Below are 16,432 nucleotides of genomic sequence, written 5' to 3'. Positions count from 1 at the left end.
AGAAAAGTCTGCAGACTGTGCCTTTGGCAGGTTCTTTCTGCAGTTAGCTCTTTCCAGGGAAGAATGAAAGGCATTTCCCAGCCTGTCTCCTGGGCAGGCGCCTCAAATCCAGGGATGAGCTACATTCTGAAGGGGCCAGCCCTCCTTTTGATTTTATTGTGTCCCCAAATCCAGGGCTTTTGGGGGTGACAGGGAATCAGGCTTCCAGTGGGGATATATTGCTTTTTATCTATAGGTGGAGAAGATTCCAGAAGAAGAATATTGTCTGACTTCCCTGTTCTCTCTGGGCAATTGGTTCCTTGGTTCTCTCCCCAGCTCCATGTTGTCTCAGTCCCCTGTACCCCAGCACCCCTCCAGGCCTTCCATGTGGGCCCCTAGATCACACTACTCACCTTCACACACCCACAACTGAATTCATTGACTAGCTTGCTGATACCTCATAATTCTCAGCCAGAGCAAGCCCTCGGATGACCCACCAGGCCTTGCCACTCCAGATGTTACCTTGTGGGCATTCCTGGCACCATTTTCCCTCTGGGTCCTATAAGCTCCCAAATTCAAGAGGTCCTGGAGTACACCTGTGTGCCTGGCAACATCCAGCTCTGTGTTTCTGCTCCATTGAGGTGTCTCATTGCTTCCATTGCCCCTCGTAGGGCACCAAGCCTCCAGCAAAGGGAGGCAGCAACCCCCGGCCTGACCACTGGATCTGCAGGTTCAGATCTCACCAGGGATAGCCCAGACTTCAACTTGCTTTTTTGAGTATCAGGACCCCAGTCCCTTAGTGCCCAGGGACTCAGAGTTTGGAGTAATCCTAGCCCCGACAAGAAGTAGGGGTGCTGGTGGGGAGTATCTGTTGGCTGTTCATGAACCTCTGGTTTCCCAGGCTTCTCTCCACTGGACATGGCAGCATCTCTGAATTACAGATTGCAATGTGCTGCCCTGCACGGTTGAACCATTTCTGATGCTTACTAGGCATTCTTTCCCATGTGCCCTGTCTCCTTTTCAATGCCAGTGACTTCCAATGGCCTATGCTTATTCACAGCAATAGTACCTAGGGAGTGCCCATGAAGCCCTTTTGTCCTCGTCCCTTGGTCTTCATGGGTCCCCTGGGGAGGCAGCTGCTGAGTGGGTCGGTTCCTGGGAATCTGCATTTAGGAAGCTCTGGGCTGTGCAGGCATCACCCTGGGATTCAGACAGGTGAGAGGCCCAGCCCTTAGAGGAGCTATGTCAGGGAGAGTGCCTTCCACACTGAAGCCACCCTAGACCTGGAGGAGCTGCAGTCCCCTCCTCTGCTAAAGGGCCTTTGAGGAGAGTGGGGCTGACTCCCAACTGGGCAGCTCTTGAGAAGGACAAACGGCTGGTTTGTGCACCCATTGTCTGCTCTGTGTCTCCGTTGGTCCCTCTGTCTCTTCCTTTTCACATTTCTGCACATAAAATATACTGGTGTTTGTGTTCCACAAGGCAAATGTCCACTCTTTGCCTTGTAGACACTCAGCGGTTCATTTGCTCCTCAGATATTTTTAAACTCAGTGCTGGCTCATTGGCAACATGACCTTAGCCTTGCCTCCCTATGATTCGTGCTCCCAGAGCTTCCGGTTGATCCTCTACAACACACATAGAGGAGCCCCTGCTCCTCTACCCCAACCCTCTCCCATCTTTCAGTGGCTCTCACTGTCCTACAGCAGGGGTGGCAAATCTCTAGTGCCCACCCAGTACACTCTAGTGGAGTGTACTGCTCCACCCCTGCAGTACAGGGGACATTGCTAACTGATCTGTTACTTTTTGCCCTGATGCCACCTCGGAATCTTTTTCTTTTTTTTTGAGATGGAGTCTCACTCTGTCTCCCAGGCTGGAGTGCAGTGGCGTGATCTCAGCTGACTGCAAGCTCCGCCTCCGGGGTTCACGCCATTCTCCTGCCTCAGCCTCCCGAGTAGGTGGGACTACAGGCGCCCGCCACCATGCCCAGCAAAATTTTTTTTTTTGTATTTTTAGTAGAGATGGGGTTTCACCGTGTTAGCCAGGATGAGTCTCGATCTCCTGACCTCGTCATCCGCCCGCCTCAGCCTCCCAAAGTGTTGGGATTACAGGCATGAGCCACCGTGCCTGGCCCCACCTCGGAATCCTTCTTAACACATGCTCTGAAATTAGCACACTATCAATGAAATGAAGATGACTTACAAAATAAAACCCACAGGTCATCCTCTGTACTGCAAGGTGGAACTCAATCTCTGGAGAGTGGCATTCCAGGCTTTTCATGACCCCTCCAGCCATTTCCCTTCTGCCCTCTCCAGGCTCTCTAGTCCCCATTCCATGCCTTTGCTCCTCCTTTTCCATCTGTCTAGAATGTTCTTCATCCCCTATCTCCTGGCAAACTACTCCTCATGCTTCAAGACCTCTGTGAAGCCTCTTCCCCTCCCCCAGCACTCATGTGCTCTCTCTGTCTGTCTCTCTCTCTCTCTCTCTCTCTCTCTCTCTATATATATATATATATATATATATGTACACACACACATATACACATACGTACATCCATATACCTACACATGCACCTATTACTGACTATCAAACCCCAGGAAAGCTTACTAGCAAGGTCACTGAGAGTAAGGATGCTGCCTCACTCAGTGACCAGCAGTGACTCTTATGTGCATGTGGAATCACCGTACAAAGAAAATGTAGGTTCTGTGCTTGCAAATGGCCCTGACCTTCATGGCATTACAGGGTGGATGATTAGCTACTCACAACACAGATGCAGAAAAGGGTCCTTCTTTACCTGCCCCAGTATCGAGAAAAAGCAGTATGCATTCATTAACTGCACCTTTCAAAGTACTGTCCCGCCGCATAGACTTTCTGCTCCCTATCTTCCTTCAATAAATTCCCTCTTTTTTGGTTAACTTGTCTCTTGGCTGAAATCTTTTTCCCAATACAAACAAAGGGCTGAGGATTTCTGCACTTCCTAGTACCACTAATATAGCCACAGCAACTTTCTGTAAATGGTTTCATGGTATGTTTTTTCCTTCCTGTTATTTTTAAGGGTTTTTTTTTTTTTCCTTTTTTTTTTTTTGAGTCGGAGTCTCGCTCTGTTGCCAGGCTGGAGTGCAGTGGCGCAATCTCGGCTCACTGCAACCTCCGCCTCCTGGTTCAAATCATTCTCCTGCCTCAGCCTCCCAAGTAGCTGGGTGCCTGCCACCATGCCCAGCTAATTTTTTGTACTTTTAGTAGAGAAAGGGTTTCACCATGTTGGCCAGGATGATCTCGATCTCTTGGCCTCGTGATCCACCGCCTCGGCCTCTCAAAGTGCTGGGATTACAGGCGTGAGCCACCGCACCTGGCCTTTTTTTTTCCGTTTTAATAAGTACACTTAACATGAGATCTCTTAACATGAGATCTACCCTCTTAACAAAATTTTAAGTACATTATACAGCATTGTTAACTGTAAGCACAGTGTTGCACAGCACATCTCTAGAACTTACTTATCTTGCATAATTGAAGCTTCATAGCCCTTGAGCAGTGACTCCCCATTTCCTTCTCCCTCTGCCCCTGGCACTCTACTCCACTGCTGTTAGGCTGACTATGATAGAGACCTCACACAAATGGAACCAGGCAGCATTTTTCCTCCTGTGACTGACTTATTTCACTCAGCATAATGTGCTCCAGTGTTATCCATGTTGTAGCGTATGGCAAGATTTAATTCTCTATGAATTTGAATAGTATCCCATTGCATCTATACACCACATTTTCTGTAAACATTCATTGATCAGTGGACCTTACGTTGTCTCCCTGTCTTTGAAACTGTGATTAATACTGCAATGAATAAGAGTGTATCGTTATTTCTGCAAGATCCTAACTTCCATTCTTTCGGATGCATACTCAGATGTGTTCTTTGTTTTAAGGGTGTATATTTTTATTTAGTTTGTCAATCCAAGTGAGAGCCTGGCAGGGCTCTATCACTTCAGTCACAAGAAACTGAGACCTGCCCCTCATCTCTGATTTTCATAGGTTTTGTCTCACCTCTCAGCTTCCTGCCTCCTGTGGATTGGGATTCCATATCTGTCATAACAGGGATTAGTGTGGGCTAGAAATCCTCAGTCTCCTGTTTCTTTTCCATCCCTGTGATATTATAAATTATGAATTTGGTCTTTGACCCCATTTCCCATCATACAACTCCTAAAACGTTTAGAATTACTGAAGTGATGCCTTTTTGTATGCCACTGAGATGACTGATGGCCGGCAGTCCCTAGGTAGCTTCAGGATAGGGGCCAGTCACCAGAAAGACCAAGGCAGGGTTAGAGGATAGGGACTTCCAGCCTTGTCTCCCAACCTCCATGGAGGGAAGAGGGGCTGCAGGTTAATCACCAGTGGTCAGTAGTTTACTCCATCAAGCTTGTGTGATGAGGCCTCCATAAAAACCCAAAGGGGGCTGGATTGGGAGAGCTTCTCGGGGACTGAACACATGAAGGTTACTGGATGGTTGTGCACCTCTTCCCATACCTCGCCCTATGCACCTTTTCATCTGTGTCGGTTATATCCTTTATAATAAACCAGTGAATTTAAGTAAGTGTTCTCCTGAGTTCCGCAAGGCATTCTAGCAAATTAATTGAAGCCAAGGAGGGGTTGTGGGATCCTCAGTTTATAGGTCTTTGGTCAGAAGCACAGATGAAGCAACCTGGGCTTGTGATTGGCCTAAGAAGTGGGGCACAGTCTTCGTGAAAGAGCCCTCAAGCTGTAAGATCAGACTCCATCTTCATGTAGATAGTGTCAGAACTGAGTTGAGTTAGAGGACACCCAGGTGGGGTCCACTACAAAACTGATGGCTTGCTTTGTGGGAGCGAGAAATCCCCACACATTTGGTCACGGAAGCCTTCTGTGCTGATTGTTGTGGTGACAGCAGAGCAAAGGTAGTCTGTGCTCTTTCCACTCAGCCCCAAGGACACTGAATGACACTCATAGCACTTTCAGCATCCTAGGGCATGGGCAGGTGTACTTTCACTGTGTAGCCTGTCTTTTCCTTTGTGGTGTCCCAGTCGTCCATCCTGGGGCACGTTACCGATCCACTTGCAGACAGTCTCAGAACCTGCAGACTTCTCAGGCTGCCTTATAGATAAAGAGCACTAATGTGCATGAGTTTCCTCTTTGACTCCACAAACCTCAACACCTTTCCCCTGGGCCACATGCTGACTACTCCCCTAACCCAAAACTTGTCCTGAGACATGGGCACAAACACACATCAAGGTCACATGCCCAGACACATGGGATGACCAGAGTATTTTCCACCTGAGCTTCCTGCCTTTGTGGCAATGACTGGGCTGAGATGATTTATCTTAATAGTTAAGCATAAGTATTGGGGGGATAAAAGGTTACCAATTCAGTGAAGGTCTCAGATCGTTGCTCCAGGAAGGAGAAATGCCTGTGTTTCCCTTATTCTGGCCTTAGTGACAAGAGGAGAGAAGGGATCTAGGGGTCCTGGAGGAGATCAGACAAGAGGCTTGGGCCTCGTTTCCCTGGGGGTAGGGGCCCTGGGCTGCACTGGGCTCTGTCCACCTCCTGAATGGGAATGCTCACCCTCAGCCTCAGACAGGAGGCCAGAGTAGTAAGGGAGGCCACCAGGGCAGACCTGGAACAAGAGCTCCCACAGAGACCCCTGAGCGCTGTGGGAAACAGCAGGCGTCACTGTATGGGGCTTCTCCTAGGAGCTGGGGACCCAGGCCACAGTGTCCACAGGACTCTGCTGCTTGCTCCAGTGCAGAAGGAGGTGACCCTCAGTTCTAGAAGATGGGGCTGGCTGAGTGAGTGCAGAGTGCGGGCAGGACCCTAAAAGGGCACCAGGGCCACCTCTGCCAGCACAGAGGCTGACACAGGGAGGGCGCAGCCACCCCTGCATGGTGACAGTGACTGGTGTTTCACATTTACCAATCCCTGCTTCTGGCATCTGAGGGTCCTGTGCTGTCTCCTCTGCTGACACCCACCTGCGCACCATCTCAAGGGAAAACACATACAAACACACAATAATAAAATAATGAAATGGCCCACAGAACCTATCTACTCGTTGTTGAAATTTTTATTACTTTCCTCAGGTTAGAAAATATTTCACCATTTGCTAACCTGCACAATGTGCACATGTACCCTAAAACTTAAAGTATAATAATAAAAAAAAAAGAAAATATTTCACCATTTGTTCAAATTACCTCCTGTATTATTTGCTGAGTTTTGTGGTTGTTTTCTTTTAGATACATTGGAAGTTTATCATTTTAATGAGAGTAGAATAATAAACAGTCTGAAATTTTAAGGAATTACATAAAAAGCAATATAGCCTTTTCCTCTTTCGCTCGCTGTCTCCCCTTCCCCTCCTTCTTTCTCCAAATGGAGGGAGTTCTTTTTTTCTTCTTCCATCTCATCTACTCAATAACGGAGCCGCTGCGGCCGCTGCACGCTGCACACACACGGCACAGTCCCTGGGTCCAGGAGCCAGAGCAGCGCCACTCGGAGACGGGATGGTTCCGTGGGTTGTGTAGGAGCACAGGAAAGCGGAGGCCGGGCCACACAGCACCGCGAACCCAGCAGCCCAAGCCCAGCGGACCAAGCAGCCACCCCCGGGAGCCGCCACTGCCTGGAGCAGTCACCGGCGGGAGCCTCCATTTCCAGGAGCCGCCACCGCTGGGAGCTGCCACAGCCGGGAGCCGCCACCGCCAGAAGCCTCCATCTCCCGGGAGCCGCCACCTCCAGGAGCCGCCACCTCCAGGAGCCGCCACGGCCACCGGGAGCCGTCACTGCAGGGAACCTCCATCTCCTGGAGCCACCACCGCTGGGAGCTGCCACCTCAGGAGCAGCGGCAGCACTGGGACCCGCCGGGCCCCCTCGCACCCCGCGGCTCTGCAGGTGCCCTACACCCGGGAGGGGCCAAGGGAGCCCACGCCGCCGGCGGGACCGCAGTGATTTGCTGGCTCTTTCTGCGCTGAGGGGTCGCGGCGCGGGGCGGAGGTCGGGTGGGGAAAGCTGGAGCCGCAGGGAACGCGCAGGACAGGCTCGCTGGGTGTCGGCTCTAGCCCTCTGTCAGAGACCTTGGGACCCGCGCAATGTGGCAGTGGAAGGCGCAGGGTCTGACCCCGGCCGCGGCCGCCGCAGCAGCTGATCTGTCAACCCCGGCCAGAGCCGAGCCGCCTGAGGCCTGCAGTGTTCTCCATCACCACTGTGATGGCATCCGCTTCCGTGACTGTCACTGTGCACCCTCCCCTGTCCCTGGGCCCACGCAGGACCCCCAAGCGGGGCTCTGCACAGGCCAGGAGGGCTACCCAGGAACTGACCACGGGTTGTTCATGGGTCCTCACCTGCTTTTCCAGGTCCAGGGTGAGAGGACGAATTTGAAGGTAGAAGTCATAGAGTTGCAGGATGTGGAGTGCGAAGAGTGGCCCCGGGGAAGCAGCTCCAACTGAGGGTGATTAAAATCTGAAGCAGGCCGGGCGCAGTGGCTCACATCTGTAATCCCAGCACTTTTGGAGGCCGAGGCAGGTGGATCACCTGACGTCAGGAGTTCGAGACCAGCCTGGGCAACATGGTGAAACCCCGTCTCTGCTAAAAATACAAAAAGTTAGCCAGGCATGATGGCGAGCGCCTGTAATCCCAGCTACTCGGGAGGCTGAGGCACGAGAATCGCTTGAACCTGGGAGGGGGAGGTTGCAGTCACCTGAGATTGCACTCCAGCCTGGGCAACAAGAGCGAAACTCCATCTCAGAAAAAAAAAAAAAAAAAAAAAAAAATCTAAAGTAAAGAGGTCAAAGATTGGAAACCCCTGCCCCTACATCTTTCAAGAACTGCTTGGCAAGAACTGCTCGTAGTTACGGTAAAGATGCCTTGAACCAGGATAGCAGTACATTGTTGCTGTAGCTGGTTGTATTATTTTGTTAAACATTTCCATAAAGATTTAAGAGGTGTACACATGTGTAATATAGGAAGGAAGGATGTAAAGTAGTATGATCTGGGGCTTCTCCACTCCTGCCCCAGATCGTGGAGGCTGCAGTGGGGCCTCTCCTTATTTGTGCATTGGTCTCTGTGCCACAACCAAGCTTCACTTCGTCTTAAATGTCAGCATATGTTGCTGCTGCTTAAATATTTTATAATTTCAAAAAATTAGCTGGGCGTGGTGGTGGGCGCCAGTAGTCCCAGCTACTCGGGAGGCTGAGGCAGGAGAATGGCCGTTAACCTGGGAGGTGGAGCTTGCAGTGAGCCGAGATTGCGCCACCGCACTCCAGCCTGGGTGAAAGAGCAAGACTCCGTCTCAAGAAAAATAATAATAATAAAATAAAATAAAATATATTGTATAATTTACTTGTATAATTCTATGTGAATGTTGCTTATGTAATAGGATTATTTTGTAAAGCTTTCTGTTTAAATATTTTAAATTTGCATATCACAACCCTGCGGTAGTATGAAATGTTACTGTTTTTTTTTTCTTTTTTCTTTTTATTTTTTATATTATTATTATACTTTAAGTTCTAGGGTACATGTGCACAACGTGCAGTTTTGTTACATAGGTATACATGTGCCATATTGGTTTGCTGCACCCGTCAACTCGTCCTTTACATTAGGTATTTCTCCCAATGCTATCCCTCCCCCAACCCCCCACCCGAAATGTTACTGTTAACTTTCAATCATGTTATGCATCATAACGTTTTTTGTTTAATGAACAGATATGAGCAAAGCACGTTAATCCCGGTATCTTCTCTAGGTGTAGTTGTGTGTGGTTCTCGAGTGGCTGCGCATGTGAACATGTGTGATTTCTCAGTGTACTGTACTGTGATTTGTTTTTATTGCTTGTTTTGTTTCCCCTCAGTGTCTGTAACCCTTAGTAGGCTCTGACCTAGTCAGGCTAGAAGAAGCATAAGGATCTTTCATTGCTTTGTGCTGGGTGAGGGCTGGCCCTAAACATCTGCCTAATCCTTTCAACGGGCCCAGGAAAAGCCAGACTGGCATCATGTCCACAGCATCGCTTAATATCGTTGGTTGTCATCCAGACACCTCAACTTGTGCTGCAGAGGAAATAAGTTCCTTCTCACGGATCATCATGATGGATATTGAAACCTCAGGATGCAGAGCCAACACCTGTTCATCATCGTGGATGTTAAAGAATTGGGTAACATGCCTAGCGGTAAGCCTTGGATGGGCCATGAGAGTATCCTCTAAAAAGCACGCAGTATTGTGCCCCTCTCACAACCAACACACACATGACCTGTCCCCCGGCACCCCCAAATTTAAGAGTGGATTGCAAATCTTTTGGAGACCATGGCCCTGCTACATGTAGAAAAACCTGTTCTGCTATTCCTGGGCCCACAATAAACCCAGAAATTATGTTTTGAGTTACTGTGATTTAAACTCCCTCTCTTCTTAAATGGAACAGCTCATTGGTTCTTTCTGGATCTGTTTTCATTTTTCTTTAAAAGTAAATTGTGAGCATGCATTGTGGTGATGCAGAGGCAGGCATTCTGTGAGATACAAGCTCCAGAAGGATTCTCCTCAATGTGTCAGTGTTGGGATGCACACTTCCTAAATAAATAATCATTGTCTCCGTCTTCTCCATTAATAGCGCTCTTTCAGTGTGACATGGAAAAGCAGGATGGCATACACCCCACTGAAGGATGTAGGCGGAGGCAGATCTCTCAACCAGGCATATTGCTTCTGTACTGCTCTTCTTTTGCTCTAAGGTATGGGTTCCCTCAACCTCTTAGCTAGAGACCAGCAAATGTCAGGGAAGCACCCGGTGTCTGGCTCCCCTTCCAAATCAACACTAGTGTCTTGTTATAGACAAGAAGTCAGAGGAAAGGGCGGGGTCCCTGTAGGGCGAATCCTAAGCTACTATGAGGCGCTCACAAGTGGCAGCTCCTGTTACTCCCTCTTAAATTATGTGGGAAATCTTAACGGAAGGGCAATGGGCCCCAGGAATACCTGCAGCGTAGTGACCTCAGATCCTGATACTCACCATGAAACTCTAAGATACTGATTGGAAGCTACTTGTGGCTGCTGGCTGTGTGTGTGACTCTGCCGGGGACCCTGGCAGCCCCCCTGTAGCTGTCTTGATGCCTCTCTGTCACCCACATCATCTGCCTACTTAACGCCCAGCTCTGCTCAGAAAACATTATGTCCTGTGTCGAGGAGAGACAACGCAAAATTCTGAAGTCCATTTCCCTCTGGCTCCTGGCATACCCTCGCTCCTTTTCTGAGCCCAGCTCGTGGTGTGCCAGAGCCTGTGTGGTCCCCTGACTTCTGCACAGTGTAGAACTTTCTCCAATAGTCACAATGGCAAAGGGAGAACTGGGGGGCTGGCAGGTAATTAGAATTTCTCTCCCTCTCTCTTTTAATACTTTCATTTTGAATGTCTTATTTGTTCATGTGTATGTTTTAATTTAAAAAATTCTTTCTGATATTTTTAATTTTGTGTCATAAGAATGTTTTCCTCTACAGTATTTGTCATACCAGTTTATAACCACAGAAATGCAGGGATTTTATTTCTATTGGAAACATTACTACAGCTATGTTTTACTTTTGAACAGAATTTTTACTTGTATAGGGTGCTTACTAATGTTAAATAGTTTGGAGTATATAACATTTACATTAAGGACTCATGGTAGGTTAAAACCCTAAAGGGTAAGGAGTTTAAAGGAAATAAATATTCAAACTGGGTCTTATTGCCAATTTTGGTGTAAATGAGTTTGTGTCATTTCAATTACAAAGATAAAAGTATGCCATATAATTTATGTAAAATTTGTTTTTGTGGTGTACATAATAGTTATCAAGTCTGTTGACAGAAGTATATTTTAAAAGAATATACATGTGATGAATCCATAATATCTGAAACTTTGCTGAGATATGAGTGGGGCACACTTCATTGTAAATTATAGCAAGGAAAGAAATTAAGGAAAGAAGTTAAGAGAGTGAGAGTGAGTGGATATTCACACAATTGTGAAATGTTTATTAGTTACCTTTTGTGATATAGTGTGGTTCTCATTTTAAACCTTGGATGGTGAAAATGTACAAACTATAAATATTAATGTTCAAACACTGACAGAAATTCTAATATGAATTAAAAAATAACGAAAAAACAACAATATATTTTATCTTACTAATTATGAACTTGGTTATTCTATTATTCATTCTAATGAATATTTTAAGTGATGGTTTAATTTTATTCACATATAGTTGCCATTAAAAGGTTAACTCTCTCATAAAAACATTTTTTCTATTTTAACATTCTTTGCCTCTCATTTTTTCCTTTCTTGCACGACAGAGTCTTTACTTTTAAATTATTTTCAGTACACCAAGTAATAACATGAATTCTATCACATAGTAATTTTGATTAAGAGAAACTAACAGCAGCCCAAGCAGTTACAGCAGTAGTCACTGTTCTAAGCCTTGGAAGGAATGGACTGCTTTAAGGCTGGCTGCTGCTTCACACAGGTTACAAATAACTATTTACCACTTTTTCATTGACCTTCAAGAAAGTATTAGAGGAAAAATACTTAATCCCTTCCTTTCTTCAAAGATTGTTTTGTTGTTGTTGTTTTACTAGATCTAAAAAAGAAAAAGTCAACATTGCTATATGTTACTTGAGCCAAAAGGCATAGGAAAACAGACAGCACATAACCATTAAATTCCTAAGAAACATGAAGTAAAAGGATGACACATTTAGTTCTATGTCTGCACAAGAAACTGGATTTGCTGCTCTCCATAAAGTGAAGGGACCAACTATACAACATACAGAAATAATTGAATGCCTTCTCATTAGAATATAACTAGAGCTTGCTAAAGTTTCTTATTTCATGAGGGCAGCTAAAATGCCAGTCCATGGAACAGGCGCTTCTCCTCCTATCCATTTATGCCGTAGTTTTCATGAATTTCTGGCTGGATGCCGCAAAGGCCAAGAGGTTATCCACACCCTCTTCCCTGTTCCGCTGAAAGTAGGTCTGGAGGATGGTCATTTTATCCTGGGTCTCCTCCACTTCCATGCTGCAGCTGCCTTGGGATCCCAGTGCCACAGCTTCCTTGGCCTTGAACTCTTTCTCCCTCTGCAGGTGGCACTATTCAATTTCAGCCTGAACTGCCACTTTGGCCTGCTTCAGCCTCTGGTTCTTTTGGCTGCAGGCCTCTGACACCTTCTCAAAGTCCTTCTTCTCAACTGCAGCAGCTGCTGGATGCCCTGTGACTGACTGGCTACGACAGTGGTGATTCTGAGACCAAGGCAAGTGGCCTAAATCAGTTCAAAGGACCCTGGGGTCAGCTGACCCACCCAACCACAGTCTGCACCTGCGCCCTGCCACCTCTCATTTCTTACAAGTAAGTCACCACCACACAGCAGAAATTTTATGTTATAGCACAAAGTGAGCACATTAAGTATTTTTAAAATCTTTAAAATATGTCCTATAAGTAATCTTACATAGTGTGTTACCTATTCACATGTTACATCTTAACAGATGTATTTGGACAATCAGATTTCCTTCAGATTAAAAATGGTGTTGACATTTTTCCAAGAAGGTATTTTAAACCTGTTAGGGAAGTTTCTATAGTGTGGAACAATTCTTCTTTATAAAGTGATATTTTATGTATGTTATTAAAATATCAAATCAGAAACTAGATCAAGCTCTGGGAAAACACTTCATTTACTTTTATATTATTTATATCTGATGCCTACTATAAATTATTTGCTGTATCTGTGCAGATACTCTTAACTCATAGAAACAGATATTTCTGAATATACATTAAAACATAGATTATCTTTGTACGCTAACATTTATTTTAATAAAAGAAATTGGTAAGAACAACATGTTACATGTTGGCAAATCTAAGAGCGCTCAGTTTGACTCTCCATCATAGCACTCACAGAATTTACTCCTGTGCTCACTAGACACAATTTCTATAAGGAGAAAGTCTGTTTTATTCACCAACATATAGCCAGCATCTGACACAGGAGTACATGGCACAGAGCAGGTGTTCAGTAAATATTTGTCAATAATTGAACAAACATTTTCTCCAGCAAGTCAAAAAAAAGTGACCTTAAATAAATGAAACGAGAATAGCAACTGTTTTATTATACAACAAAAGGAGCTTTTTGCAAACATTCTAGGATTACTTATCATAAGTAGGTGAAGAGTGCAACAAAAGTAATTTCCTCCAAAAATAAATAAATTCTCATAATGGGAAAAAAAAAAAGAAAAACAGTGACACTTTATTCTACAAGCCTAGTAAGTAATATTTACAATATAAACTAATTTTAAACCACCAGAATGCTAAATAAGGCAATTCCAAAACTATTGTTTCACAAATTTACTACAGAACGCATTCTCGTTCTGACAACACTCCTAACCTTAGATGAATATACTTTTTAACAACGTTACTGAACTCATAATATAAAATGTCTGATCAATTTATCATTTTTATCCTTGAATCTATGTTAGAGAGTTTTAAAGATAAAAGAAACGTATTAGATTCAAGTCATTTTAAAAAATTGTGTGACTTAAAACAGCTATTACATAATTAATACATTTGGAACAGCATTGATTGTTTTCGGATATATGTATTTCACATAGCATTGTTGGAATGGTGGCCACAACCTGCCAGCTCACGTGGCTTTATCTGCCCCAGATGCTGATGGCCGCCACAGTCACCACTGGGCCATGCAGGGGAAACTCCAGTGCCTGGGTTTCACAGTGCCACTGCCAGACCACCTGCATGTGAGGATGGCTGACAAGGAGGAAGCCTTGGTAAGGTCATCCTTGGCCCAGCCAATGCCACAGGCTCAGGCTCCTGCCTCTGCTCCCCACTTCTACCCCGAGGAGTGTGGGACATGGATGCTGCCCCAACCTGTAACATCACACCACCCAAGAAGGCAGAGGTTAGGTGCAGGGACATCAGTGGTCCATGCCATGAAGGAAACTTCTAATGAATTTGTAGTAAAATCTCTTATCTTCTAGGTAGAATATGTGACATTCTTAAATTAAACAAATGAATCATTTTGAAATATCCTTATTCTTTTTGTTATTTCTACTATGATTTGACAGTATTCCAGGTTAAATTTGTTCTTAACAGCTCTGTCAGCAGCCGTCATGGGTGGTTCTAGATTAACATAGAAACAGTCCTAGTATCTCACCTTGAGGACTAATGCTTTTCTCTATTCCTTAGTTGTTTTTAATGGCTCATGGTTCTGGATGCCTCCGTCCCCCCACTTGAACAGCACTGCAGAAAGAGAAAAAAAAAAGGCTGCTGGATACCTCCTTTCCAGTGGCCCACAAGGGTGTAGATGAAAGTATAAGGCAGGGGACAGAGTGCAGGGCCTGGCTGGGTAAGGCTGACCCAGGAGGCTGATCCAGGGGTGGGGCACCCCATCTAGGTTAAAGACGCACTGTCATTAAGACACTAGGGAATTATAATCTATTTCATTAATTTTATATTTATTTTTATGAAGACATTGACTGAAATTAATGGGAAGTTTCTTCAGCATTTATTGAAATGCTTATTTAATATTTTTATATTTGAATATTTTGCAGATGAGTTCAATGCTTCAGTGACCCCATCCCCCTACTGCTCTCCAGCCTGAGCAATGAAGCAAGATCTCAACTCTAAAAAAAAAAGGAAAATATTGCAACGGGAAAGGGTTAATAAAAAGGCCTTGAGGTGGCTGGGTGCAGTGGCTCACGTCTGTAATCCCAGCACTTTGGGAGGCTGAAGTGGGCAGACTATCTGAGGTCAGGAGTTCAAGACCAGCCTGGCCAACATGGTGAAACCCCATCTCTACTAAAAATACAAAAATTAGCCAGGTGTGGTGGTGGGCACCTGTAATCCCAGCTACTTGGGAGGCTGAGGCAGGAGAATCACTTGAACCCAGTAGGTGGAGGTTGTGGTGAGCCAAGATCACACCGCTGCACTCCAGCCTGAGTGACAGAGCAAAACTCCATTGCAAAAAAAAAAAAAAAAAAAAAAGACCTTGAGGTAAATCCACTGTTTCCACCCTTATGACTTACCCTGTCTTTATAATAAAGGTATTATATTATTCTTAACTTATTATAAACATTTAATTTTATTTATTTTGGCTCTGTTAATTTATTTTTATCACTGATCTTCATGTTTGAGTCCCAACACCTGCTAGGCAACATGATATACTCCCCCATTTCCAGCGTCTTCCAGGAAACCCACAGAGCCAAGGCTGGTGCCTTCACTGAGTCATGAAGAAATGAGGATGCTTGTCTTATTTTCCCACCTAAAATGTCTTAGATTTATCCCACACCTTGGCAATCTCACATGGTCAGGGGCTCAAGGTCATGAGCAGCACTAATGACTGGGTCCACTGGTGTCTGGCTCCCCTCTCTGCCCTCCAGCCAAGTTTATTTCTGTGACTCTTAGAGCAGCCTCACCCCATGGTTTTCTGTTCCTCCAGGAAGATTATTTTAAAATGAGTGATGGTTCATCGCTAGTATAGAGAATAGACCTCTCTCCTGCATGCGGGTGCTGTATCCAGGGCCCAGACTGACGCCCTCTGAGCAGAAGCATCTCCGTATCACTCCTGGACCCCGAGCTGGGCATGGCCTGAACCAGCCTCTTTGGGCCTCCTCCAAAGTCTCCACTGAGAGATTTTTAGCTTTAAACAAAACATTTCTTCCTGAATAAACATGAACAGAGTGAAAAGAAATGAGAAGTGAACTGATTTAAAAGTTAAACTGAAGAAAATGATACCACATTGTCAGATCCATTTGGGAAAATCAGTTGCTATTTAAAGATCTTACAACAGAAGTCACCCCCTGAGCTGGACTTGGTCAGAACCACTAGCGGGGTGACTGCACCAGGCAAGGGGAAAAGAGAGTAGGTTAGCGCCTCACTTCCCCATGGGTCTGGGGCACTGTGTAAGCCTGCAAGCTGCTACAACAATAATAGTAAGCCTTGTCCTCAGGCTGCAGCCCAAGGATGTGCAGAATCCCTGCATTGGCTGAGGCATCTTTGGATCCAGAGAAGCAAATGGGACCCCAGAGCCCTGTAGCTTACTAGAGTTTGAGGAGTATCTCAAGAGAAACCTGGGAGGACTCCCTGGCCTCTGCTGGAAGCAGTACATTGCAGTCACCAACACTGAAGCCCCACTGCTCAGGGTACAGGTGAGTGTGGCTGATGCTCCAGGCAATGCAGTGAGGGAGGGCGCTGAGTCAGCACAGGCTGGGAGAAAGAACTGCAGACGCAGACTCACATGGGGGCTGGGGCGGGGCCAGGGTGAAGTCCCTCGGGGGTCTGAGCCAGAGGGGCTGACAAGCTAAGGAGCTCACCCTGGACAACCAAATTCTGTCCTCACATGTGCAATAATGGTGGAGCATGAAGAAGACAGTTGTCCAGGCCACAGTGGACACAGTACTCTTGCCTGTAATGAAGGCTCCTGGTTCAGGCCTCTTTTTATCTTTGTTGCTCTGAAAGAGGA

The 16,432-nt window shown here is 45.8% G+C and overlaps 1 pseudogene; it reads right to left on the bottom strand.

Annotated features, from left to right (window-relative positions):
* Nucleotides 1-11,847: 11,847 nt before the first annotated feature.
* Nucleotides 11,848-14,083, bottom strand: LOC101153261 (V-type proton ATPase subunit G 1-like; annotated as a pseudogene).
* Nucleotides 14,084-16,432: the final 2,349 nt, after the last annotated feature.

This window comes from Gorilla gorilla, chromosome 7, assembly GCF_029281585.2.
Source record: "Gorilla gorilla gorilla isolate KB3781 chromosome 7, NHGRI_mGorGor1-v2.1_pri, whole genome shotgun sequence".
In the NCBI taxonomy this organism is placed as follows: Eukaryota; Metazoa; Chordata; class Mammalia; order Primates; family Hominidae; genus Gorilla; species Gorilla gorilla.
This window is presented reverse-complemented; position numbering and strand designations above follow the sequence as displayed.